Source organism: Aphelocoma coerulescens, chromosome 2 (genome assembly GCF_041296385.1).
Source record: "Aphelocoma coerulescens isolate FSJ_1873_10779 chromosome 2, UR_Acoe_1.0, whole genome shotgun sequence".
Taxonomy (NCBI): domain Eukaryota; kingdom Metazoa; phylum Chordata; class Aves; order Passeriformes; family Corvidae; genus Aphelocoma; species Aphelocoma coerulescens.
Genome location: NC_091015.1, coordinates 165,965,550 through 165,993,135, shown reverse-complemented (window position 1 = coordinate 165,993,135; position 27,586 = coordinate 165,965,550). Strand labels below are relative to the sequence as shown.

Sequence of the window (27,586 nt, the reverse complement as noted above, 5' to 3'; positions counted from 1 at the left end):
GTAGTTCCTGAATTTGATCATCTCTTTTCCTTTGCTTCTGGTGAGACCAAAACGAGTTTTTGAGTTTTCCTTGAGTGGCTGCTTTGTGGGCTTGAAATGCTGCTGGCTCCTTCAGTCCCATTGGGCTGTAAGATCCTAGATCCTTCTGCTGGGAGGGTTTGGCCTTTCCTTCTTTTCTTCACAGCAGAAAGGAAATTGATTTTCAAAATTTGTGGTTCTTCCTGGCTTGGGGCAATAATCCAATTCCTTGGAAGAAAGTGGTGGCCTGCAGGGTAAGGGGATGAGTGGTCTCCATTGGTCATTTACATGCAGATCATAGAAGGGTTTGGGTTGGAAGGGACCTTCAAGACCATCTTGTTCCAATCCCCCTGCCATAGGCAGGGACACCTTCCACTCGACCAAACTCCATCCAATCTGGCCCGGAACAGTTCCAGGCAGATGAGTCCTTTGGCTTCTTCCCTCTGCAAGGACTTTGGTGTAGGGAGACCTATGGCCTTGATGTCCTCCTTGGTCCTCTCCCACACCCCAGAGGAGCAGATGGTTGTTATGAGTGGATGTCATCTCGATGGACGTTATCTCAAAGCCTACCAACATCATGATAAAACCCTTGTCGTTGGCTGAAGCAATGTCTTCTGGTGGTTCTCCACCGTCTGTTTCCATTAACTCACCATCCTGGGCAGACTAAGGCTGGTTATTTTGCCTGGCTGGCTGCAAACCACTTCGCAAAGTCGCTTTCCTGAGCAGAGCAGGGTGACCTTGCACTCACTGATTTGGTTGCTGGGCTCCAATGCCGACTCCCTGCGTGGCATCTCATAAATAGCTCCGGTTTTCCGTTTCATTTCCCAGACCTGTTTACACCTTACCAGAAATAATTACAACCTCTGAGCCTGGGGTTTACTGGGTGAGGGGGAGGAGAGCAAGGAGAAAAACCTGCAATCCATGTTTTTTCGTGCTCTGTCATCAACATGGTGCTGCCAGCGGGATCAGGATCTCCCTTCTGGGGCATGAATCAGGCTGTGCTCGCGTCCACCCGGCATCGCTCCTGTTCTGTGCTTGAGAATTCTTTCCCGTCCTCTGTTCAGCATCATCTTAAATTCATATCCCAGGTGGTGCCTCCCTCACCTGCTTTATTACCTCTTAATGTGTTTTCCCAATAACGTCTTGCACACAGATAAACTTCTCCAGCTTCCCTTGTAAAACCGGCTCTTTCTGCGCTCCTCCTCCTCCGACGCATGTGCATTTTTCCTCCATCCATGCAGAGCTACTTTTCTCCTTCTTGCCATGTTTCTTTGAGCACCTTGGAGCCTGCGCGTTCTCCTGGAGAGGCGGGTGGATGCCATCACTGCCGGTTTTGCATCCGAGCCGGCGCTCGCTGTGGTCATGTGTGGAGCCGGTGGGGAAGGCTGGAATATTTTTAGCCTGCACTTCTGTGAGCCGCTCAGGGGGCCGCCCACAGCCCAGTATTAAAATAATAGCGGGGACATTGGGTAAGCTCTGCAGCAAAATGTTGATATGCAAATTGCCATCTTAAGAGCAAACCTCAAGGCGATTTTTGGCAATGCATGCAAGTCTCCGGAGCGGTGTGTTTTGAATAAAGATTACAGCAAAGGGATTTCGCCTGGAGGCCACGCTCGTCTCATTTATTCTGAAGCTTAGCAGAGGTGGTAATTCAGTGTTGGAAGCCAACAGGGTGAAACGTATGCACCTTTAAAAAGGCATTAGATTAGCATTGGCGAAACGAAATGTCACGTCACCTCTGTAACTGAAATTTCCAGGCTTGCAGAATAAATTTGGTTGGATTTCATTTGCGAGTAGTTCCTGGGTGCTATCCAAGGAAGAGGTGGCTCTGATAGCAGCAGAGTTGGTTTGGGAGGTTTCAAGGCATTACCTGATCATAAATGAGCTTGTGCCAGCTGATTCCATGCTACTTTGACTTTTCTTTTCAACGGTGATGGACAGCTTGGCTGTTGGAAACCTTGCAGTAAGAAATCAGATCACATATGAATTCCTTATTTTGTTGGTTTTTTTTGTTATTTTCTTGGTTATTGAGTTTAAGGTGGCACTGCTGGGAAGGAAACAGCAGTAAATTCATAGAATATTAGAACAGTTTGTGTTGGAAGGGACCTGAAAGATGATCTCATTCTGACCCTCTGCCATGGGCAGGGACACCTTCCAGTAGACCAGGTTGCTCCAAGCCCTGTCCAGCCTGGCTTTGGACACTTCCAGGGATGGTGCAGCCACATTACCATTTATTATATCACGTCAAGCTCCCATCCACCTATATCCCCAAGTCCTTCCTCTCCTCAGGGCTTTTCTCAATGAAGGATTTGAATTCTTTCATTCATTCCAGTTTTTGAGGAGCAAGAACGAATTTGTAGGTGTTTTCATTATTCTTTGTGTTCAAAGAAAAGTTCATATCACAACAAATATGTTGCTCTAGAATTGGAAACTGGCAGTAAATGAAATAACTTGTGAGTTTTGGGGTTTGCTTGGGGTCTTTTTATTTGCTTGGGCTTTTTTAATTCTTGAAGATTGTTACAAATCCATCCCTTTCAGGAGCTGGAGAGGGATGATTTTGAGTGGGAATAAAAGTAGTTGATAGCTAATTTTTCTCTCTTTGAATGAAGCATGGAAGAACCAGGTGGCTTAGTCTTTGTGGGAACACATTTGACTTTGATACAAGTTTGTTGATCGGATCTTCGTTCACTTGTATCCTTTTATTTTAATTATACGTTCCAACACCATGAGACTTTTAAATATCAGATTTTGAGAATGTTCTCTGCCAAAACTGCACGCCTTAAGTGCAGATCCTGTTGGCAGGCATCTCAGGAGCTGCTGACTTCCTTCTTTTGTAACCCCGTCCTCTCTCGCCGAGTTTTTTTCTCCTTAAAATTCAAACGTCGTTTGATAAAACAGCAAAGCTCAGGGGTGTGTAGCCCTGTGGAGATCACTGTGTCCTGCTTGCATCCCAACAGAGCCAAGTGAGTACAAGAAAAACATCTTCCAGCTTTGGTTCAGGCACCTCTTGGATCTTCCTTGTGTCTGTCCTTTGGTACATCCTGCTTCTCCCTGGCCTTAAACGCAAGATGCTGGTTTAGTCTTCTCATGCTGCCTTGTGCCTTGCTGAGGTATTGATTCTTCCCTCCAAGGTCAGGAAACTCTGCTCCTGACTATGAAATGCTCCAAGTCTCCATCTCTTGATTCTTCTTCCTTCTTGGTGATTTAATTTGTAGGAATGTTCTTAATCTTCCCCAAAGTTTGTTTTTTAGTGGTGTATCTTCAGGGAATATCACAGCTGACTGTCATGCCAGTGTTTTTGTCTTTCCAGATTGTGTTTCCTGAAATTTCCCATCAAATCTGTGTTCAACTCCTTCTGCGTTCAATCTCCTATTTTAAAGTCTTTATTGCAGGAATTATCTCCTTGCTCTGTATTTATACAACATTTCATGTAATGCAGATGTGATTCCAAAGTGGTGCCTTTGATAACACCTTTAAAATTGTTGTTTTGGTAGTTAACAATCTTGAGAATGCTGTCATTTTTTATAAATATATATATATATATATATATCGAGGCCAGAGACAGAAATTAAGACATACTAAGACATTGTAGATGTTGATACTTAAAAATCAAATACGAATAATAAAAATGTTTTTCTGGCCCTACCTTGGTTCCTTTGGTGGTTATGACATCAGCTGCTTTCTGTGGGGCAACTGAAATGCTGAACTCTGATCTCAGCAGATAAGAAATATTTTTGTAAAGCTGTGCATTTAGACTAATTCTGTCTGCTGTAGAATGTGCTGAGGATTTGTGATCCTCAGCAAGCATTTGACAGATCTTAACTAGTTCTGCTCTGTCTTGTCAATCAAAATTAAACACCCACCTCACTCCTTCCTACTTTCTCTCTCTTCCAGCCTTTTTATTTAGGTTGGTCATTAAAATTGCTCATAACCATAGAAACGAGGAAAACCCGCCCCTTACTTTCCAGAGCCTTAGTGTGATATTCCTGCACTGACATCATGTGAGTTACATACACGATGGCTTAAAAAAAACCCCAAAAACCTGCAGGTGGGCGGAGTTGTCATTAATTCCTCCCTATACTGGAGTCATCCCTGTGGATGCCAACCAAGGATCATGTCCCTCTTGCATTCATGTATGGAGGATGCAAGAGGGACACAAAGGAGAGGCCTTGCTACGGAGAAACCATCAGAAAAAGACTGAATGGGAGAAGAAAACAGATCCATTCGCGGGATGGAACTGGTGGGAGGATGAGATAAGGAGAAGATGGGTGGGCAAGAAGTCTCATGTGCAACACGGTGTGTTTTTGATCATTTCAGTATTGGTTTTCATCCTCCTAGGGCTGCCTTGGGTGCTTTGGGAGATGGGCATAAGGATATTTCTGGGAAATTGGACCACCAGGTTTCTCTGCTTAAGGACCCAAATCCCCACTTGGCAGGATGGGGTGTGCCATGGCTTAGCTTGTTCTGAAAAATTGAACTGACCACTGTTTTTTTTTTTTTTTTTGCTTGTACAGGCAATTCAAAAATGCTTATCCCTAGGCTACATGAGGGTGATAAAAACTCCTACCTTAGTAGCCATGAGCTTCTTGAGATTTCAGAGCTGGACTGTGTGTGCTGGACAAATAATTCTGTTTTCATTTGCCTCGATTTGAGACAAAATTTGTCATTGCCCTCCCCACCTTAAATTGCAATGAATCATATGTAGGAATGTCTCCAGGACAAAGATGTGGATTGTTCCTGAATTAGTTGGATGTAAAAGTTTCACCACTCTTTTATATGAAGGCTTGTCTCTTGGGAAGAGGAATTTTGACCTTTGGACAGAGAAATAACAGGAAGAAGTGTTGTGTGATGTGGCATGACAAGGTGTTGCTGAGCAACATCTTAAAATTTAAAGGTCTTACTTATTTACCCAGCCTTTGAAAGCTGGTTCTGCGAACTGTACTTTAACTTAAAGGCTCTTAATCATTACTTTTGCCCATGTTTTGGATCTTCTGCTGTTGGCTTTTGAGGGTGTTGAAGTCAATTGTGTAATCAAAGAGGAGGAAAGGGTAATTGGGTGGTTTTCTAAGGGTAGAAAAACTCAGGGCATGAGCTCCTTCAGCATCCTTTGCTGCTCCCTTCGGCTCCAGTGCCATCCCATGTGATTTGACTTTCTTCACCATCCCATCATAAGGAGGGATTAGAAAGCTTTGATGGTTAGTCTGGAAGGTTGTGTCTTGTGTGATGATGCTCCTCCTGCTTAGAACAGGCCCACAATATCAGCATTCTGATTAGAACATTTCCTTTGAGGAATAATTACTGTAAAAAGTGTAGTATTTTTATTTCTTTACTTTGCACAGTGTGTAAGTGCCTCTACCTGAGTTGCCTAAACCATTCTTTTTCTTATTTTCTCTTTTATTTTTTATTAAAGCATAGTAAACTACATTAAAAGTGTCTTAAATTCCTTCTGAAATACTAATTTCCAAATTTGGACCAAAAAAAAGAGATCAGTTGTGAAAGCGTGTGTGTGGGAAATGAGTTTATGATGTCATTACAGTCTCCAGAGTTATCTGAGTCATTGAATCCTTATGAATGCTGTTCGTGATGAGATGAAGTGGCCTCAAGTTGCATCAGGAGAGGTTTGGATTGGATATAAGAAAAATTTCCTCACTGAAAGGGTGGTGAAGCATTGGAACAGAGTGCCCAGGAAAGTGGTGGAATCACCATTCCTGAAATTATTCAAAAGTCCGGTGCTGGGTCCCCTTGGTTGTCTCAGTTGTGTGGTTCTCTCTCAGTAATCTCTTTAGTTGCAGGGGCTTTCTTTTTGCAGGAGACGTAGTAAAAATGTAGTAAAAATGTACTAAAACCAGATCCAGTTTAACTGGCTGAGACTGACTGTAAAATATGACATCACTAAGCAGGGGAAATGACAATGATGTGAAATCACAAACTGCAGAAAATGAAAATTACTTGCTGTGCTTCACTAGGCATCCCCTAATGTTTGCACCCTGAAATTAAAGGGAATAAGTGTTCTTTTGTTTCCTTTTTTGTGTGTTATGTTCCATTGTCAACACACATTGTGTAGGCCAAAAGCAAAGCTTGCCTAATAGATGGATATGTTTAACAAATTCACAGGGTGTGAAAACTCCCAGTTGAATCTAAAGATATGGCTAAAACCTCAGTCTTGGGAATCCCTGAGCTTCAGACTGAGGGAAACAGAGCAGATAAAAGCCTGTTTGTGCTTTTCACATCTGATTTTTTTTTTTTAAATCTGAACAGGAACAATACTGCTGAGCTGGGCCTTGGGTCCATTGGGTTATTGCTACCAAGTTCCCAACAAGTGGCTTCACAACACAGCGGAATAAAATTGTGGGTGAGGTAATTTTTGACGTTTTCTTTCCTTGATAATCCTTCTCATTTCAGTTTTTTTTTTGTCTTTGATTTTGGTTAGTTTTCTCCATATCCTTTCAGCTCATCGGAGGTGATGCATGTTGTAGATGCAGGCTCTGGAGTGGGGGTGTAGGAATGTTGTGGGCTTCACTCTTGCAGATGTTCACCTCTGGAAGCCATCTTCTCCTCTTGCAGTGGTTTCCTTGTTTTAACTGGTTAATATTGGGTGATCTCCATCCAAATTCTCCCCCTGCCATCTGATCTTGGCTGGTCATTAAGCTCTGGGATGTCCCCTGGTACTTAGACTTTGAGTTGGGCTTTCTGGCCAAAGCCAGAGTTGCTGGGAGTTCTCGCCTAGGAACAGATGGTCAGTGAAAGTTCCATTTTTCAAGGTGTAACAGACTGTGTCTGGGAAACCTATGGAGTTCTTTAAAAGCAATAACAGTTTTCTTAAACTGCATCTGTTTTTCCCACCTGGAATATCGTTAACGGTAATTTGTATCATGGCTGGAATAGTTGCTTTATGGACTCCAGCTTAATAGGAGGAAATAAGTCTTTTCTTGGGTGTGGTCTTTTTTTGGTTTAGTGTCTGTTTTTTCTTGTTAGAATGCTATTACGGACTTAGTAAAATGGATAGGTTTTATGTATTTATCTGAATTGATTGGTTATCTTGCAAGAAGAAGCTGAAGCTATTGAAGAAATTCGAAACAAGTCCTAAAAACGTTTTCTAAATTTTTAAATATTTTTCATTTCACTACCTCCGTTTTCCATAGCACTTGGAGCATTGGCATCCTCCAGCCCCGATTCATACACAGAGCTAAAGAGATTTGTAACGTTCAGTAAATAATATGCATAAATTGTGCCTATTAACGTTCTGAGTAATTACCAACAACAGAGTAAATACGAGGTTGATGAGATTAATGGGGCAGAGGAATGAAAGCTCTGAGTGCCCCTCCCCGTGGCCCTGGAGCCTGGGGTGGCCCCGTTTCTGTTGACGAGCCCAGCATGGCTGGAGCTGCAGCAGTGATTTTGCTGCTGTTCCCCATACAGAGCCTAATGAGTTCCTACTGCTGGCATTTTGCTTTAAATGCTGTATAATATTATTAAATCCCACTCCTTGCAAGGTTTTTTTTTTTATAGTCTTTATTTATGTTTTTTTCCCCTGTTTGTTTCTGGTTCTGGGGCTCAGTGATAAGGTGCCTGATTGGCCCTAGTCCTCTGACATCTTCTCCCAGACATCTGGTACCCTCCTGGATGTCTCCTCAAGGCCACCAGAGGAACTGGCCAAAGTCTTTTCGTGTTACTGTCAGAATATTGTACGCAGAAGTACATTGAGATTAACCCTTATTTTCTTATCCTAAGCTCCATCTTGACTTGATCTCATTTGTTCTTTGCCTTTTTCCTCTAAGAGTTCTTCATTACATGCTCTCCATTAAGTCTTGCTGGGACAGAAATTCCAATTTCCAAGCAAAACATGATCATTTTTGTACTCTAGTATCTCTCAAGCCCTCTTTCTTTTCAGTGCTTTTTCTGCTCTCTGTCCATCATCCTCCAGGATCCTGTGGCAGTCTTCAATGTTTTATCAATGTCAGTACCTCAGAATTGTTTATTTGAGTTTTCTTCACCCAAAACTGCATCTGCATGGTTCCCTCAAAGCTCTGGGCACCAACTCCCCTTGCTGGTCACTTCACAAACTGCAACCTATTTTTTTCCTATTTTAGATGAAAATGCCTTACCCAGAAACCTATTTCGTTTACTCAAGATAAATGTTGTACTTATGACTCTGGTTTTTCTTGTTCCAGCAGTTCTGATTAAACCATGAACCTTCAATGTAAGCAATTCAGGTAGAATATTGGGCACTGCACATTGCCTAGATGAATTATTCACCTCTTAGCTTTTGTTTTCATTTCTTGGGTGTTTGGTTTTCTTTTTTGTGTGTTTTTTTAAAATTTATTTTATTATTGCAAGATATTTTGCTCCTATTTCAATTGTGTAGAGCAACGATTTCTCTCTCAGTTCTTTTGTATTTTGGTGTGAGGTTGATTGGTTAAGGGACCAGGAACACAAGTAGTGTTCTCCGCTACCATTCCAGTTGCAAGGAATGATGAGTGAGAACAGGGAAGATCCATTTGATTAACACCTGCCTCTGAACCTGCAGCAGGAGATCCCTGCAGCAGCAGATCCCTGCAGCAGCAAAGGCACCACGATTACTGATGTGTTAGAAACCATGGAAGTGCCTGAGAATGACCATGTAGGAATTAGGGCTTCTTCCCCAAAAAAGGCAGTGGGAACAATAGCCCAGCTGAAGTGCATCTGCACCAGTGCCCACGGCATGGGCAACAGACAGGAGAAGCTGGAAGCCACTGTGCAGCTGGAAAAATATGGCACAGTTGTTGTGAGGGAAACGTGGTGGGATGACTCCCACAGCTGGAGGGACGGGGACAATGAAGTCCCCATAATCCAAGGGGAAACGGTCCGTGACCTGCTGTGCCACCTAGGGCAGCACAAGTCTTTGGGGCCAGATAGGGTCATAGAATCATAGAGTAGCTTGGGTTGGGAGGGATCTTACAGATCATCTGATTCCAATTCCCCTGTCATGGGCAGGGACACCTCCCACTAGATCAGGTTGCTCCAAGCCCCGTCCTGGCCTTGAACATTTCCAGGGATGGAGCAGCCACAGCTTCTCTGGGCAACCTGTGCCAATGCTTCTCCACCCTCATTTAAAAAAAAAAAAAAGAAAATCCTTAGAAACTAAAATGATGGGGTTTTCTTATGGAACCAGTTCCTCCCCTGTGGTGTGAAGGCATGATAGAAGGGCATTCTGAGGGAGAAGATAGTAGGTCTTGAGTTTTTTTTGGTGGGGTGATCTCTCTCCCTTTTCCCCCGCTCCCCATTCCAGCTGGTAACTGGGAGAGCAGTTGATCTGAGTGTTGTCTCTCCATGCCGAGGCTGTGGCCAGGAGTCCCATTTCTGGTCAGCCTGTGGGGAAGTTGTGCTGGTGCTTCCAGATGTTGCAATGCAGCTGGACAGAGAGGTTGCTGAGCTCCAGGACAGCGAGACCTCCATCAGGCGAAGAACGTGTTAAACCATAACGTGTTAAATGCTCATAGTTTCATTTGGGTATTTTTGCAAATAGAAAAGTGATGGAAACAGCAAATGTGTGTGTGAGTGCAAGGGAGGGACTCTCACATATTCCTGTGCGAGGGCAGGAGAAACAACTCAGCTTGCTGCAGCTTGTTACTAATATTTGTGTCTGAGTGCTTAAAATTTCACAAGAGATATTAAGACTTGAGAAATCTATTTTGTTGCCTTGTAAGTGTATGATTAAACCTTCATCATTTTCTTCTTTTTCACTGTGGGAATCTTTAAGTCGTTATGCTTGTTTTCTTCAGGCATCATATTGAAAGCAAAGAGTGGTGTCGTTATTTATTTATTTTTTGGAACATGCTCCTCCCTGCCTGTTTTATGCAAAAGCACTTTAATTGATCTTGCAGACGGTTGAGAAGAGGACAAAGAAGAAAATATTTAATGCAGCATATAATTCTTTCTGGTTTTGCCTCAAAATAAAAAGGCACTTTGCAAGGATTTATGTATCTAAACACATTTTATGTAGACAGCACAGCTACGTTTTATCTGCCTACTGCAGCAGGCTGATGCAAAGAAATGCCTCGATCAATGGTATGAACTGGTTCAGGGTAACTCCCAAACGGTTCCAGTGGTGAACACATTGCCAGTTTCTTGCCACCTTGATTACAATTGTTGTATATTTTTATGTTTGTGATTTTTTGGACTATTTTAATTTAATCTACTTGAACGTTAAAAATTAAAATTATGCAGGTCCGTTCCTTGCTGTGCTGTGCTGAAGCACAGTAACATCCCATTCAACCAGGAGTCTTTCCTGTGCATTTTGCAGCTTCAGGATGCTTTGGGTGAGGTGAGAGGACTGTGGCTTGTCTTTAATTCTCCTACTGCATGCAGAGTTTAGTCAAGCCTGGCAGTTGAACACAGATTGCCTGAACTGCAAAGCATCACTTCAGTGTCAACACCTCCCTTCTATTTAAGGTAAAACAGCTGCGGGGATTTGATGCTGTTGTTCATTTTCATTCAAGGTTTGAGGTCTGAACATCTTCAATGCTGGTGGAATCAGGAATATTTATGGACTGGAGTCACCTTGCTTTGGCTCCGTTGTCTAAGGTCAAATTAAATAGTGTGTGTCAGGTCCTATTCCGTGTTTGTGATTTGTTGTGGCTGAGATGTGGAATACACACATGAGTAAATGCACGCTTCCATGGTTTGCTCCTTCAATACTAAAGATTTCTGGGGATATCTGGACATGGCCTGCAAGAGTCAACTGAGAGACTGCCTGAAAGCTCTCCCAAAAATAGAGAGCTTTGGGAAGCCCTCTGTAGCCTGGGAAGACAGGAAATGTGGATGATGGGGTTGTTGTCACCTTCCTATGCTGGAGATTTCACCTTCCTATGCTGGAGATTTGGCGAATTTAATTGAGTTAAAATACTTGGAAGAGATTCACCTTTTTAGAAGTTGCGTCAATGTCTTGAATGTCTCCAGCAAGTGAAAATCCCTTATTGAAATAGGTTTTTTGATAGTTCGGAGGTTTTCAGCTGCATTCATTTGAAATATGCCTTGTGCCATGACTTAAGAGTGCATTTTCAATATATTTTTGGATCTCGTTTATTTAATATTGAGCTTGAGAAAGAACAGCCCCTGTCAGCCGCCCTCCCTCCAAAAAGAAGGATGAATAAAAGTGGAAAATAAGCAAGAGGAGCTTGTCATTAAACCTAAATCCACTTATAAACATCTAGTAAAAAGGCATCTTTAGAAGCTCATTCTGTACTTTTATTGCAAGGATGGTGCTATACTACTGTATATATCAGAGAACTGGGTAACAGCACGTCCTCTGTCCTCAACAACTGCTTAGAGCTGTAGGTTTTTGTGTTCAAGCCGATGAATATTTTAGCTTGATGTCTCCAAGGGTAAAATGAAGGAGTAGCTGCTCTGAGGGATTAATACAGAGTGAATTAGATGTTTGTAAAAGGCATGAAAAGCTGCAGTCGCTGTACTGAATCTCAGCATTGGAAATGTGAGGCGAGATGCTGTGCTGCATCCTCCTGTTGCAGAGGGACATCCATCTGGATTGCAGGATGAAGACAGCTGGTTGTTTGTTTAGTGGGTGCTTAGATTACATTAAAAAAGGGGGAAAAAAACCTTACTCCCCACTCCCTCTTCTCTTTTCCAGCATTCATCATAAAAATAGTTGTAAGAAACCTCAGGGATGGTGCTTCTCTTTTCCCTCACAGTTTCAGCAAGCACCACAGGCCAAGTGCTGGTGGGTACCATGAGGATGATGTTTCTTGACCCCAGAAGATGCATCCCAACTTTTTCTCCCTGTCTACCAGCTATGAGGCAGGAATAACACAGCCAGTGAGCAAGGAGATGCCCAAGGAATAGCTCACAATAGAGGGTGGTGGTGTCCTCTGAATGTCCTGCTCCTACAGCATTAGCAGGATGGGAGCCAGGCACCATCTTTGACCTTGGTAGCCACTCACTGGGGGTATTGAGACCTGTTTTCCCACTGCCAGGGTTATTCTGGAGTCCCAGCAATGCTTGGAGCAGCCCAGCCCTTGTTCTGCTGGCTGGGCTCGGAGCTGTTTATCGCCTTCTCAGAAACCGCTCTCAACTCAGCTTGCTTTTTTTTAGAAAAGTGCTTTCATCATTTGTGATCCAAAAGGCTCTCCTGCAATGGAGGAGGTTTGGGCTGTTATTTTTAACTGAATGTTTTGTTGATCTGATTTACAGCACAAGCTTCTGGTCCCTGTCTCAGGAAGAGAGTGGAGAGGCAGTCGTGGTGTGGGGCAGCGAGGGAGCGCTGTGGGGAGGTCTTGAGTTACTTTCCTTGTCAGAGCTAATTCATCACAGAGCTGCAGCCCAAAGAGGCTTTTTTTGCATAATTTTAAGCCACTAGAAGTCAGGGCTCCACTCTCTTATAAGTGAATTCATGGATTTCAGCCCTGACCAACATTTTGGCCTTGGTGTGCTAAGCCAACACCAGAGTCTGATTCATTCCAAACAAAACCCTACCAAAAATAATTTTAAAAATGCTTAGATTTTGGATAGACAAGATGCAGTTTCCACTCTTATGAAGCAGCTTATGCTTTCTCTTGGGTTAAATTAATCTTACTGCATTCCCAACTGAAGAGCCTGAGTTTCAGCTATTGGGACATGGTGGGTCCTTGGCTGGCATGGTAAGAAGAGGAGGGTGGTTTCTTCTGGGCAGTGTCATTCTCTCCTGGAGAAAAGGAGGCTCAGGGGGGACCTTATCACTCTCTCCAACTATCTGGAAAGAGGCTGTAGTGAGGTGGGGATCAGTCTCTTCTCCCAGGTGACAAGTGACAGGTTGAGTGGAAATGGGCTCAAGTTGAGCCAAGGGAGGTTTAGAACGGATTTTAGGAAACGCTTCTTTACTGCAAGGGTTGTCAAGCATTAGAAAAGGCTGCACAGGGAAGTGGTGGAGTCACCATCCCTGGAAGTGTTCGAAAAATGTGTGGATAGGGCACTTGAGGACTTGTTTTAGTGGTAAACATGGTGGTGGTGCTGGGTTAACAGTTGAACTCTATGATCTTGGAGGCCTTTTCCAACCTTAACCATTCTCTAATTCTCTGATTGTCTGTGATGTGGAGAGCAAAGCCTTCATGGAGTGTAAACCAGAGCTGGGAGCACCTGAAACTTTCAATGAAAGGTTTGAGTGTTCAGCTCAGTCCTAACCAAGTGTGTAAATAAAGCTGGAAGCCTCAGGAGTGGGTTATTTTTCTACTTGGTGAACCAGAAAATTAAATACAAGCACAGTATATGGGGCACAGGTCTGAAAGTAAGAGCAGATGAGCACTATTGGGTTGTTTTCAGAAATTATTTTTTTTTCTTTTTTTGATAGTTTGAAATCTCTCACTTCCTTTAAGGCTCTCTCCTGTTGATGTCTTTCTGCCTCTTCCACTAAGTAGGTTGGTGGAGTTAATCACATCAGAGAAAAAAAATACAGTTCACTGACTTTCTCCTCCACCCAACCATCAATGTATCTGTTCACCAAGCACGTAAGGACTTAATATCTCAATGTCTGCAAGGAAAACTCAGGAAAATTCACTGGTTATCTGTTGTTTTGGTATCATCCAGCCTATCAGTTAGCATGTGTCCAGGTCTAGATAACCCATTGTTTTCTGCTTCCAAAGCTGTGGATGCTTTGGAGAACAAATTGAGGCATGAATGGGACTTGCAGCTGAAGAAGGAGGGGGGGAGTGTCCATGGATACAGGGAGGACGTGGAGAGGTTCTGATAGATATGGGGATATGGAGGAGGGGAGCAGGGGTTATCATGGTGGGAAGCATTTTGTAGGGGACAGGGGTGGGGATTCACTGTGGATTTCTGCAATTCTCAGTGCGTTGCAAAACAGAGATGTGTGGCTTTATCGCTGCTAAGCCTTGTGTTGACCAGACAAAAGAGTAGAAGGGATGTGTGTCTTTTTTTTTTTTTTCAAGATGTTCTGAAAGTTGGATATTTAGGACATTGTCCTTAATCTTCCTAATGCAAAATAACTGAATTACCTAACATTCCATATATTTGGTGTATGCCCTCTCCTCCCCTGGAAGTGGAACTGATGATAATGTCCAGGAACTCGATTATGAGAAGTAGCACCTCTGTGAGGTCAGGGTGGCTACCTGTGTTTTAGAGATCATCAGGTGTTTTGAGGCAAGCATGTCCATGTGGGTAGTCCAAATTTAGAAAGGAAAGTAGGGTGAGATTCAGCCTGTTTGATTGAGCTTCTTCATATATTCACAGAATCACAGAATCTTCAGGGTTGGAAACGACCTCTGGAGTTCATCCAATCCAACCCCCTGCCAAGGCAAGGTCACCTGGAGCAGGTGACACAGGAACACATCCAGGTGGGTTTGGAATGTCTCCAGAGAGGGAGAATCTACTCCTCCCCTGGGGTGGGGGCAGCTGTTCCAGTGCTCTGGCACCCTCCATGGAAAGCAGTTCTTCCTCGTGTTGGGGTGGAACTCACTGTGTTTTAATTTATGGCCATTGACCTTATCCTGTTGCTGAGCACCATAAGAAGAGCCTGGCACCATCCTCTTGACACCCACCTTGGAGATATTTGTATGGATTGATGAGATCCCCTCTCAGTCTTCTCTTCTCCAGACTAACCAGGCCCAGTTCCCGCAGTCTCTCCTCACAAGAAAGACTCTTCTCCTTAAAATTCCCAACTGGATTTGGAACCATGGAGAACCCACTGAAGCCAATGTGTGTCAGTTGTCTGTTGATGGCATAGAAGCACGGAATCATGGAGTGGTTTGGGCTGGAAGGAACATCAAAGACCATCCCATTCCAACCCACTGCCATGGGCGGGGAACCTTCCAGTAGACCAGGTTACAGTCAGGCAGTGCAGACTTCCATTGTGCTCTTCCAAAAAACAACTTAAAGAGTCTCCCCTTTACTTGAGAAACTGTGTTTTCATCAGGTGATAGTGTTTGGAAGGGAAGAAGTGAACTCTTTACATTGCTTATCTCCTGTGTCTCAGTGCTTATCTCCTGTAGTGTTCACAAAAAGGCTGAAAGCTGAAGCGTAGCCAGCTCAGGGCAGCAATCCCATGCACTCTGCTGCAGGGAGATCCTGGCTCCCCAGGCTTCTGCACTAACAGGAATGCGCCATCTGCGAGGCAGGAGATGACTCCAAACTGTTCTGTTGGTATGGATGACTTTGCCAAGGAGGAGGTTCCCGTCACACTGGGTGCTACTATTGATGGCAGATGATGCAGATCTTGTGTGCTCCATCATGAGCACTGGAGATGAGCTCGCTCCTCTGCCTGGAGTGAGGAAGGCTTTTGCACATCCAAACTTCCTCTCTGGTTGCTCTTTTCCCTGAATGGCCAAAAAAGCTCATTTTTTTTCCTGTTGAAATGTTGTTTGTAAACTTTTCTGTTATCTTCTGCTGCCTTCAATTTACTAATGACCTTTCCTGCAGCCTGAATGCAGTGTTCCTGGTACTGTGAGCAATGTAAACTGTCTTAAATTATACCCCTCGTCCTCCATCCATCTCTGTTTGGTTTTGCAGGGAGATCGTGTGTTATCACTTGGAGTTTGCTTTCAGAATTGAGGATGGTGATAAATAAATGCTGCTGGTGGCAACTGGAGAACGTGGACTGCTTTAACCAGCTCAATATGTGGAAAAGAAAGAAGGGATTTTTAATTTTCATTTTTTTCTTCACATACGGCTTGTATAGAGCTCTGTCTCCTTCAGCCTAGATTTTCTAGGGTTACAGGCGAAGATGCTCCCATCATCAAATTTTCCTGCCTCACATCTGGAAGTGCCAATTAGGGTCATTGCAGTAAAGGCAGCTGCACTAATGCAAACTCTGCTATGTGTGCCTTCCTTTGCATGCTTCCTCTGCACCTGGAATTGTTTCCCTCTCCATGAAATGACTTTTGATTGGACACCTACAGGTGTGTTGCTGTATTTTTCTTGGTAATCTCTGTCACTCCCTTAATTTTTACTCGGCAGTTTAGCGGAAGGGCTGTTGAGATCCAGCTGTGTTGGCATTCATTAGTTTTGCTCTGACTTGACTGCAAACAAGACCCTATGTTTTGTTTGCAGTCAAGATGGCGAGAAATCCTTAGAATAGAAAAGCAAATTCATGCAATGAATGATACAGATCTAATTTTTGGATTAAAGTGACAAAAATCAGGTCACTGTTTAACTGAAGGACACTTTTCTGTTAATTATGGTCCCAGTTTCTTCAACAATGGGAGAGTAATGTGGGTGGATTCATTTGTTGCAGCACAACAGATTTATGTTGGAAACAAACTGTAATTTGCTGGCTGAGCACAGGATACTTGAGAAGCAAGAACAGAGTCTTCAGGCCTCTGGTTGTGGGACACCTGCTTCTTACAGGGGATTTTTGGGATGCAGTACACTGATACTCTGATGCTTGTCAGATTATGTATATGAGAAACTTAAGTTGCTGAATCATGTAATCATGGAATGGTTTGGGTTGGAATGGACCTTAAAAATCATCTCGTTCAACCCCCTGCCATGGGCAGGGACACCTTCCACCAGACCAGGTTGCTCCAAGCCCTGCCCAGTCTGGCCAGGGTCTCACCACCTTCACAGGGAAGAATTTTTCCTTCCTAATATCTAATCTAAACCTGCTCTCCTTAAGTTTGAAGCCATCCCCCCTTGTCCTATCACTACATGTCCCTCTCCAGCTCTCTTACAGCCTCCCCCTTTCATGTACTGAAAAGCCACAATGAAGGTCACCCTGGAGCCTTTGCTTCTCCAGGCTGAACAATCCAAATTCTCTCAGTGTTTTCTCATAGGAGAGGTGTTCCATCCCTCTTCATGGCCCGGTTTGGAATTACAGAATTACAGAATCAAGTCCAACCCTTAACATTGTGCTGCCACATGAAAGTGACTTCAGAACTGGAGCATTAGTGGTTGACTCCATTACTTTTGGTTACACCACCAAGATTGGCCTTGCTTCTGATGGGGACACCAGCCAGGATGTCACAAAAGAAATGGCTAAAACATGATCCTGAGAAGGAATATCTCCATCTGCTCTCCACACTCCATCTGCTGAAGAGCAAGTAGAAGGCGCCTCATTCTCCACAGATGTGCCTTTCACCTCCTGGCACTTCATCTGCCACTTTCTGTGTCTACTTGCCACCTCCACCACCGTGGAGAAACCATAAACCTGGTTGGTTTCCCATTTGTTTTCTCATAGATTATCCACTCACTGGGTAATTGCTGCAAGTGTGGTTTGGTCTATTTCTCCACCCTGGTGTTCAGTTATCTTTCTTTCTTTGATTCATAGAATCACAGAATCTCAGAATCATTTGGGTTGGAAAGGGACCTTAAAGACCATTTAGTTCCAAACTCCTGCCATGGGCAGGGACACCTTCCACTATCCAAGGCAGCTCCAAGCCCCATCCAACCTGACCTTGGACACTTCCAGGGATGGGGCAGCCAAAGCTTCTCTGGGTAATCTGTGCCAGGGCCTCCCCACCCTCACAGGGAAGAATTTCTTCCTAATGTCCCATCTAAACCCACTCTCCTTCAGTTTAAGGCAATTCCTCCATGTCCTATCACTCCATGCCCTTGCAAAAAGTCCCTCTCCACCCTTCCTGTAGGCCTCTTTTAGGTACTGGGAGGGGCTCTGAGGTCTCCGGGAACCTTCTCTTCTCCGAGCTGAACAACCCCAGCTCTCTCAGCCTGTCTTCATAGGAGAAGTGTTCCTACCCCTAATATTTCCCTTGATTTTCAGGCTGATGACTATAGTTTAGGATTTTTAAAATTTATTTTTCTCTTTTCTCCAATTTGTTGAAGCTGTCCAACAGCTTCAAGTTACAGCAGCAGCTGAAAAGGCAGGAGAATGGGACCAGCAAAAGGGAAGTTCAGTACAGACCACGGATGATTCTCATATCACTGTCATTCTTTCTGATGATCATCACCATGTTGCTGGGAAAGGCTGAAAAAGTGACATCTGACACTCCACAGCCATGGGGCCATTTTGTTTAAACCTATAAGAAAACTATAGGATGAGTGTCTGGAGGCAGTGCCATGGGAACAAGTAGTAAAGACTCCTCTCTCTGCTCAAGAAGATCTCACTCCTGGAGGGGAATGTCAAGAAATGCATCTCCTGTGACTTCTGCATCCCTTGTGACACAGCATCTCTCTTGACTTTTGGTAGTCAAGTCAAATAGGCTTATTTGTGGAAGTATTCAGAGAACATATTCTCCTACATATCCTCCCATCTGTCTTTTTCCCAAACTCACTGGCCTTGGTGAATGCTTAAGAATAGATGTGCTTCCTGCGTTATGTTGAGAAGGCAGTTAAGAATTTATTTTTTGACCTTTCTGTGTTTAGATGATAATATTTTTGGTATCTTCTATGATGGTTGCTTCTGAGTTGATTTGGACTCTCTTTTCCCATTTAAATGCAGAGGATAAAACTTGATCAGTGTCTTAATCCAAAAGGTAGTTTGGGTTGTTCTGCCGCCTGGACCAGGCTGTGCAAGAACCCTTTTCATGGCTCTTAATTGTTGTTTTACATCATTCATAAAACTCTTTTTTGGGAATGGATGAACCAGGCTTGTAGCATTTACTAGTTCACAAGAATGTGCAGTTGCTTGGCTGTACAGACCCTGAATAAACATGCAAAAAAAGGGAGCCCAAAATATCATCCTACCACCAAAAAAAAGTGTAAAATGGGAAGGAAGGAATTGTTTCTCCATGTAAACTTAAAAAAATATATTTTTCCAAATTGGCTTCCCCACTGTATCAGTGTATTTTTCTTCTGTTTGCCACTTACCCCATCTTAAGCTTGCAGGCAGACTCCTCTGGATGGTCTTTTCTTGTCCAAAGAAAAGGGATAATACAGGCGAGAACATCTCAAATGATCTTAAGATTGTGAGATATGGAAAAAGCTTCCTATGAAACGACATCTGTTGGGGATGTGATGTATCTCTTGAATTCAGTGTAATTAGACCCTGCTCAGCTGGGTAACTTTTGACATGGATTGGCATCTGCTTCTCTGAAGGCTTAATGGTGCCTTTAATTATAAGTACTCTAGGAATTGCCTAGAGAGCCACAGGCTTCATTTAGTTCAAGAATCTCTCTTTTGGATGGTGATCAGTAATAACGTGCTCAAAAGAAGAGCAAGCAGTGTCCTGGTATGCAAATGTGGTGATCATTCCTCCCTGGGTTTCTCCTGATGGTAAATTGCTAAGGCTTGGCTTCAGCATTTCATGTTGCAACTTAGTTATGGCAACTTTGGCTGGTCTTGTTACGTGCTTCCCTGTGCCTTTGGATCCTGGAGTTCTTGGCCTCCAAAAGCTGTGCTATAGGTCAGTTATTCAAAAGATTTTCTCATCTCTTGACTATTTCCTGACTTCTTTTTTTTCTTGAGGGAGATTTGCTGTGTTTTTTTTTTTCTAGTATGTAGTAGGAAGCTGAGAGATTTTTCTCTAAACTGTTTCTTATTGAGTCTGTTTCTGCTGTATCTGGTGCCAGTTTCCAAATCAAACTCACTGTTTCAGTGTGATTCCTTTCTCTGCCCAGTCTTCATGGGGCTAGAAGCGTTTCAAGTCTTCATCTCTCAACATCTTCTGAGCTCCTTCACTATTAAAAAGATTAAGAATCAAATGACACTGCACCACCACTTTTACCTTATAATTTTCATAGAATTCTACAGTGGTTTGGGTTGTAAGGGATCTAAAGATCACTTATTTCCAACACCCCTGCATCTTCCACTAGACCAGGTTGCTCTGAGCCCCATCCAACCTGGTCTTGAACACTTCTAGGGATGGGGCAGCCACAGCTTCTCTGGGCAACCTGTGCCAGGGCCTCCCCACCCTCTGAATGGTGAATTTTATGTTATAGCGATCTATAATAATTATATTTTTCCTTATAATAGTCTTTATACTATTGTCTTCTTTCCTATGCGTACCATTGCTCAGCTGAAAGGATTAGCCTTGGGCAAAGTTTCTTTTTGAGGTGCCAGTGATGACATTCAGTTCCTTTCATTGGCTTCAGTTTCTGTTAGGAGTGTGCCTGCTACAACACTTCCTCTCCATCATTGTTTTACATTTATTGGGCCTACTGTAGATAATTCTAAGCCATATTGAGGTAAAATTTCTGAATAAGAGGAAAAATCATTTTATATGCTCAAGAAGGCAGTGAGTTGGCATTTTGGAGACCATGATCTTCTGTGAGGGACTTGACATGTCATCCCCCTTCTTTGCCCATCAACTGATGTCCCCCATGATCACAGAATCACAGAATCACAGAATGGTTTGGGTTGGAACAGACCTTAAAGATGATCCAGTTCCAAACCCCCACCATGGGCAGGGTTGCCTTCCACTAGACCAGGTTGCTTATCCTGGTTGTGTTCGTTTCTATGTTCAGGCTCAGGTAGTGATGACACCAGTCCCAAGGGACTTGAAGTTCCTGGAGACCTGTGACGCCTTCCATGGTCAGTGGAGCACCTTTGGGGAGACTCTGGTCTCTCTTCCTTGGCTGTAGAGCTGGATTTGTAGACATAACACTTCAGTTATGTGGGTGAACTTGGATTTTTCTCCCTTCTCTGTTCCCTAACACATTCAGGGAATTTAAATTGAATCCATGTTAGTGTTTACCGCTTTCAGATGTGCTCACTCAGCACTCTGGCTGCTGTTCATACCCCCGAAAGCCTCTTCTTGCACATCCCAATCCTTTGAATGATCGGAAAATCTTTGACAATGTATTTAATTAGCTGTGTTACAGCCTCACTACCTGGACTTGGCAATATTTGGGATTCTGTTTGTGTTTGCTTCCTCCTTAAGTCATGACTGGAAAAAAGACAGCCATGATTCCCAGTCAAAGCTCACTGGACCTGGGATCCCTCTGAGCTCATGCATCACCCAGGGAGCTGTTTTGAGCTTTCATCTCTGCAGTTTGTGGTGTTTTTCCACATTAGAGAAACTAAGGTGAAATTTTTCTACCACTGGAAGCCCTAAAATCGAAGCAGAAGCATTAACTGCATTCAAAATTATGACTTGGAGCAGGTTGCCATCATTTTACATCCTGTGTATTTAATTCCTTTGCAGAAAATAACCCCTTGGTACAATAGTTCCCAACCCAGATCCTGCCTAGAAGGTGCAACACCATCTGCTAAGGTCATCTTTCCACTTTGGGACAAATGTTGGGATGGTCACTTGAAGGATCCTCCTTGTTTCTTCTGTGCCTTTTATTTTGATCCAGGAGAACTTTTTTTATCCAGCCTCCTGGCATCTTTGCAAGGAAGGGAAGTATTGAGAGAAAATAATTTACAGGACTTGGTGGCATGGTGCCATTTTGTTACAGTGTAATCATGCTTGAAATATTCAATAGAACATCGTTCTTGAGTTAATGGGGGAGCTTGTTGTTGGATTATATCCCATGTGATTTTTCTTTCTCTGCGTGTAGAGTTTTCTTGCTGCAAATGAGATAAATAAAGGATTATATCTACATTCTTAATAGCTGGTATCAGAAGTGAAGCACTTCCAACAAAGTATTCCTGTATTTTTTCCCCACATAAGACTGTTTTACAAGCATATGTCCTTCTATTTTTTTTACCCTCTTTAAATAATCTTAAAATCAGGTTAGAGATTATTTCCCTTTCCCCAACCTCTGGATAAAACATCTCTTCACAAAAATAGCAGAATGATATTACATTTTGTTTGTTGTAGGAGGAAAAACAGCAAGCTGGAGGTGAACAGCAGAGTGAAAGCTCCTTGAGAAGATGGGAATTGCTTTTTTCTTATGTTTTGGTGGTTGTTGTCAGAGCTGCAGCAGTGACCTGGTGATGCTGTGCAGGTGCTGCAGCTGCAGGAGGGACAACAGAGAACGGGCTTTAAGAGCATCGGCAGAGTATTTCTGGGTGTCAGGAGGCTGCAGGATTCATCTTCCCATCAAAGCAGGGCTGAGAGAAATTGAGGCCCCTTGGAGAACCATTTCAGGTGATTTTCAGTATTAGTCTGGAAAAATCAAAGTGTCCTTTCATACAGGCGAGATAAAATAAAGGTAATTCAAGGCAGCTTGAAGATCTCTGTTTTTCTCAGAGACTTTCAGCAGATATTGGGATCCCAGAATGGTTTGGGTTGGAAGGGACCTTCAAGACCATCCAGTTCCAACCCCCTGTCATGGGCAGGGGCAGGACCAGGTTACTCAAAGCCCTGCCCAACCTGTTCTGTTTTAAAAAATGGTGATCTTCGTGGTTTTTTTGGAGATATGTGTACAGTACCCACTGCCCTGTTACTCTTAGATTTAGTATTGGCAGCGCCTTCTTGTTCAGCATGTTGTTCCTTGTCCTATTTTCTAGGGAAGAAAGTATTCTTGTCAGTCACAAAGGACACTGGAGTAGATAAAGTGTTATTGTATGGTAATTCCTGCACTCCAAAGTTACGAGGAACCTTTAATCAGTCCTCTGCATGATTATCTTAATATCATGAAGGCTGATAATGTAAATGGAGATTTCAAGCTTGACCTGATTCATAAATAGGATAAGTTAAAATGATGAACGTGATTGAGCTATTTGCTGCAGCTGCTTCCAGGGCTGGATTGATTTGAATTTCTGCTGACAAGGCGTTGAGACCTCTGGGAAGGACATCCCTGAGTTTATTAGCAGAGTGCTGGGGAGGGAGGGGTTTTGGGGATGTGGAGGGTAGGTGGGTGGTGGTGGTGGGCTGGCTGCATTTCAAAGCCTAGGGCTGATAGTGAGGTCTTCTGCAATAATTTGGTCCGGTTTAAGCAAAAAACCTAAATTAATGTAATAACTTTAATTGAATGATGTGTGCCTGGAAGTGCCACTGCAGCCAGTGCATCTCAGTGATGGCTCTTGTTTTGCCTGGTACTGTGGGCTTCTGATGTTTGGGGTTTGGACATTTAAACAAATTCTGACTCGTTGGTCAGGGGTTCCTTTTGGGTTATTTGTATGTTCTGGTAAAAGCTTTTTTGACAAAAGATTCTCTGTTCCTTGTTGATATTTTGTCTCAGACACAGAAACTGTGAAATCAGTGGGGTGCAGGGCCCAAGCTGGATCTGTGCTTTGGAAATCTCTCTGCTGTAGCATCTCAGTTGCTTATCTGAAGATCAGACTCAAATCAGTTTTTCTTCTTTTAAGATTTCATAGTGTATAGTTTCCATCAGAGTTTACATTGGGTCCAAAACCTTTGACATCACAGAAATTTCTGCTTGGAATCTGTCTATAGGGTTTCTTGCCTCCTGGCTCTTGATGAAGAAGGAACATCTCAGTGGTGTCACTGTAGCACTTCCCACTGAAGACTTGAGGCAAAAAATCATTGAACTCAGCCTGGAGGAAAGAAAGCTCCAGAGAGACCTTAGAGCCCATTCCAGAGCCTAAAGGGGCTCCAAGAAAGCTGGAGAGAGACTTTGGACAAGGGATAGAGTGACAGGGCAAGAGGGAGTGGCTTTAAACTGACAGAGGGCAGACTTAGATGGGATATCAGGAAGAAATTCTTCCCGGTGAGGGTGGTGAGGCCCTGGCACAGGTTGCCCAGAGAAGCTGTGGCTGCCCCATCCCTGGAAGTGTCCAAGGCCAGGTTGGGTAGGGCTTGAAGCAACCTGGGGTAGTGGAAGGTGTCCCTGCCCATGGCAGGGGGTGGAACTGGATGATCTTGATCGTCACTGTTCTCCATATCCTGGGTATGGGCAGGGAGCTGGCTGTGTGCTCTCCTGTGCTCTCATCTCCAGTTGGGATGTGTTTGCTCTCTAGATATTCATCCCCATCCACAGATCCCATCTACCAACTCTCCTTTACTTAACCTGCAAGGATTTAAGGTTCTTAATGGCTGGAGGCTTTGGCAACATGAATTGAAAGCCTTTTATAACTCAGAGTCTTCACCTCATTGTGTAAAGGTAAAAAGTGACTGCATCTCCTCCTGCTGCTTCAGGGCTCTATCCTTGTGTTAAATCCTCCTTCTTACTGTGTTTCCTCTGTAAATCCTGCAGGTTGTAACAGTCTCCTAAATCTTACAGATTGCTGTAGAAAATATCTTCTGTGTTTACTTGTTTGTTAGTTTCAAGAGAGTCAATTGTGTTTGACCAGCTTTACATAACTCTGTGTGTGTATATATATATACATACACACATAATATTTCATTCCTTGCACAAATCCCTGTATTTTTTTTTTTTTTATTTCTAAAAAGCTGGGTAAACTTCCTCAACCTGTTGTGAAGTGATGCCTCATTTTTATCTGAGTCAAGATCTCAGTGCACAGGAGAAGCCCTCAGCAGAGGCACTGCAATAACTGTTCCCATTTCTGCACCTCGTTCATACAGCACCGGAGATCATCTGATTGTCTTTAACTTCTGCCACATCCCAGCAAACCTGGTGTTGGCAAATGCAGCAACTCAGCTGATGTGCACCGATTTGAAAAAAATTAGGTTTTCCTGGTGCTTTAGCTTTGGGATTTTACTGCATCCACATTTCTACAGGCATCTGAATTACAGCCCCATTTTTTATTTCACTTCTTTTCTCTACATTTTTCTCCAGCACTGCTGCTTTTTATGGGACTTCTTAAAAACAAAAGTAGTGAATTTTTTCCTACTCAAAAATCAAAAGTCTGATGCTGGAAAGGGCTTTTACAAATGCTGTGCAGCGCTGCTGCTGGGAACAGCCTCCCATAGCAACCTTCAGCTTGAAAGCTAAAATCACATCACCCCATATGACAGCTTTATTATTAGATTGGCATGTGAACCCTTTGGAAGGGGTCTAGGTGGCAACAAAAAGTTCCCCTAGATTCTGTATTTAGGAGGTTTTTAAGTTTATTTTGGATTCTGTGGGGGCTTTTTGTCACTTTCGAGTTTGGCTTTTGTTTATTTTTTTTTTTCTGGTTTAATTTTTCTTTTTCTCAGATAGAATAAATGTTAGAAAAGTGAGAGACACCACTCTAGGGAAGGTAGAAGATCTCTGCCATGGGGAATTATACATGATCGTGGCTGTCACCAGAGCAATATTCACAGAAAAAAAGAATCAGAGAACGATTTGGGTTGGAAGGGACCTTAAAGATCACCTCATTCCAACTGCTGCCATGGGCAGGGACACCTTCCACTATCCCAAGTTGCTCCAAGCCCTGTCCAACCTGGCTTGGACACCTTCAGGGATGGGGCAGCCACAGCTTCTCTGGGCAACCTGTGCCAGGGCCTCACCACCCTCAGAGAGAAGAATTTCTTCCTAATATTTATTTTGTCCTAGTATCTATTGCATGTTTTTTCTACTTCTACACATGGACAAGATGGGAGTCCTTACTGGACAGCAGTGGGTTTGGGCTCAGGTTGTGCTTTTCTTGAGATTTGTGTTTATTGCAGTGACACGTGTGCCCTTCGTGTTGTTCAGCCACTTTGCAGACTTGTGTCACATCTCCGTGCTGGCTTTGCTTCCTCAAAACTTGTGGTGGGAGGATGCAAAGGACCTGGAGAGTCTGGGGAAAATCCTGACAGTAATTGGGGGACCAAATCAGCATATTCCAGATCTAGTCTGAGATAAGGCTGATGACGGGAGAGTTTGTCTTCACTGAGCTTGGTGTTACTCATCTGATGGATTGGACAGACTCTTCCTCCCCACTGAAAATCCAGGTTGGGTGGGGCTTGGAGCAACCTGCTCTAGTGAAAGGTGTCCTGCCCATGACAGGAGAGTTGGAACCAGATGATCTTCAAGGTCCCTTCCAACAGAAACCCTTCTGTGTTTCTGTGATTCTTGGAAAAACTGTGGAATAGTTGGACATATGTGGCTCACTCTGAGCTGGAGGCTGCTGGGGCTTCTCTGGCTGCCAGGGTAAAAGCCATAAAATTCCTGGTGCTGTTGATGATACCAACTGATGTGACCCCCCCTGCTCATATTTCCCTGGTGCAGAGATAACCACATCCACACTTGTGGGCCACCGGGTCCATGGGAGGAGCAGCATCGCTCCTGCTTCCTTCTTGAGCTCTGGATTTCTCATCCCAAGCTCTTGTGGGGAGGAAGAAAGCTCCGTGGAGGAGAGGGGGTGGTTTTCTGTGCTGGCTGTAAGCGAGGAGACAGTCAGGCTTAGACCCTGGGAAAGGTCTGCTGATAGAGAAAAGGGTTTGGGGTCCATGTGAGGAGTTGCCTCGCTTTATCTGTGATTCCTTCAAAAGCTTTTCAAGCTTTTCTAACAGGCTTTGTGAGTGTCTCCATCCTCCATTTAAATCCTATTCCTCTCCATCCCTTTGCACTTCATAGAGAAGCAAGCAGTGACTCATTACACAGCCTACGAGGAAGCCTTAATGAATAAATGCATTTAAGAAAAAGAAGAAAAGAAAAAATACAGTTCTGTCTGGGGCAGACTGGTGCTTTTGCTGTCTTGAACTCTGAAAGAATAAGTTAGGCTGCTTCTTTTTATTTGCTTTTAATTAATTGAGTCACTTTTGTGCTGTTGTTAAGACTAATAGGCCTTTGTTGGGACTAGAGCTGTGGGTTTGTGGGTTGCTTTTTCTATTTTGGGGTTTATTTGGTCTTAATTTGCTTGAAACATCAAGAGCAAAATTTGAAAATCTCCCGAGCTTCTTCCTTTTCCATTTCCTTTCTTTCTCCTTCAAACCTTGTTGCTGGCAGCGTTGCATGGGGAGAGGAGCAGTTCAGTGCCCCGTGGTGCTTTCTGGTCATTCTTGGCACTAATTGGAGCACAGTGGTGTCTTTCAAGGCACCTGCAGTGTTTTGGAGGTTGGTGGGCTCCCCTTGCCTTGCAGAGGAGCTGTACTTTCCTGCCAAGTCCCTGAAACAATTCTGTTTATTTACCTTTCTTCCTTTGCTGCTCTTATGGAAAGAACCTTGGTGACACTTTTGATTTTTTCTCCAGCAATAACATAACCATACAGACCTGCAGTTTGAAAACTAGAACTTCTGCATCCCTTTTCTCGCTTCTACATGTTGTGGTCGGGCTGGAATCTCTGCTCAGGACTCCTGAACAGAGCAGGACACAGTGTGCACATATATTTATATAATTCCTGCACTGCATGAATTTAAAAAAAAATAAATTAAAAAGATAAAAAAATTTATAAAATTTATGTAATTCATTCAATTCATGAATTTTGGAGTACATGGGAATAATAGGGGCAGTTGGCTGGGTCTGGTGGTTATAATTAGGAATTGAACTTGTTTTTATTTAAAGGTGGTGAAAAATATCCCTGCTCATGCAGAGGGGTTGGAGCAAAATGATCTTTAAGGTCCTTTCCAACCTAAATGATTCTGTGATTCCATGATTCTATGATTTTTCATTTTGGAGATTCTCCTTGAATTCAAAAGCTCATTAGTGCTCCTCTTCTTCATGAGCTCCAAGTCTGGTGGTTTGTTTTTTTTTTTTTTTTAATTTTATTGTTTAAATACAGCAAAGCAATGTTTTCAAAGGGAGGGAAGAGGGTGAGAAAGAAGTGTGGGTGCTCCTCGGAGATCGAGCCGATCCATTTTTGTCTTGTTATATATCATTTTAACTTAATGCTGTTATATTATTTCAGCTGTGCTTGGTTTTCAGATTGGGTGCAGATACGAAGTTGCTATAACAACATGATGATTCACACAATGCAAGCAACAATCTGCCCAGATTTATTTTTCTATCATGACGACTTAGATGTTTTTGGTGG

The 27,586-nt window shown here is 43.3% G+C and overlaps 1 protein-coding gene across 10 annotated transcripts in view; it reads left to right on the top strand.

The window, feature by feature from the left end:
- TSNARE1 (t-SNARE domain containing 1) overlaps positions 1–27,586 on the top strand; it is a 464,136-nt gene that overhangs the window by 9,377 nt on the left and 427,173 nt on the right. For 6 of the 10 annotated variants that reach the window (XM_069005575.1, XM_069005573.1, XM_069005574.1 and 3 more), the window contains exon 2: positions 6,277–6,370. The exons of 1 other annotated variant lie outside the window; for it this stretch is intronic. The gene's annotated coding sequence lies outside the window, so the exon portion shown is untranslated. Of the gene's footprint in view, positions 1–6,276; positions 6,376–27,586 lie in introns of all 10 variants that reach the window. 3 more of the 10 variants (XM_069005567.1, XM_069005569.1, XM_069005568.1) reach the window with 2 other exon arrangements.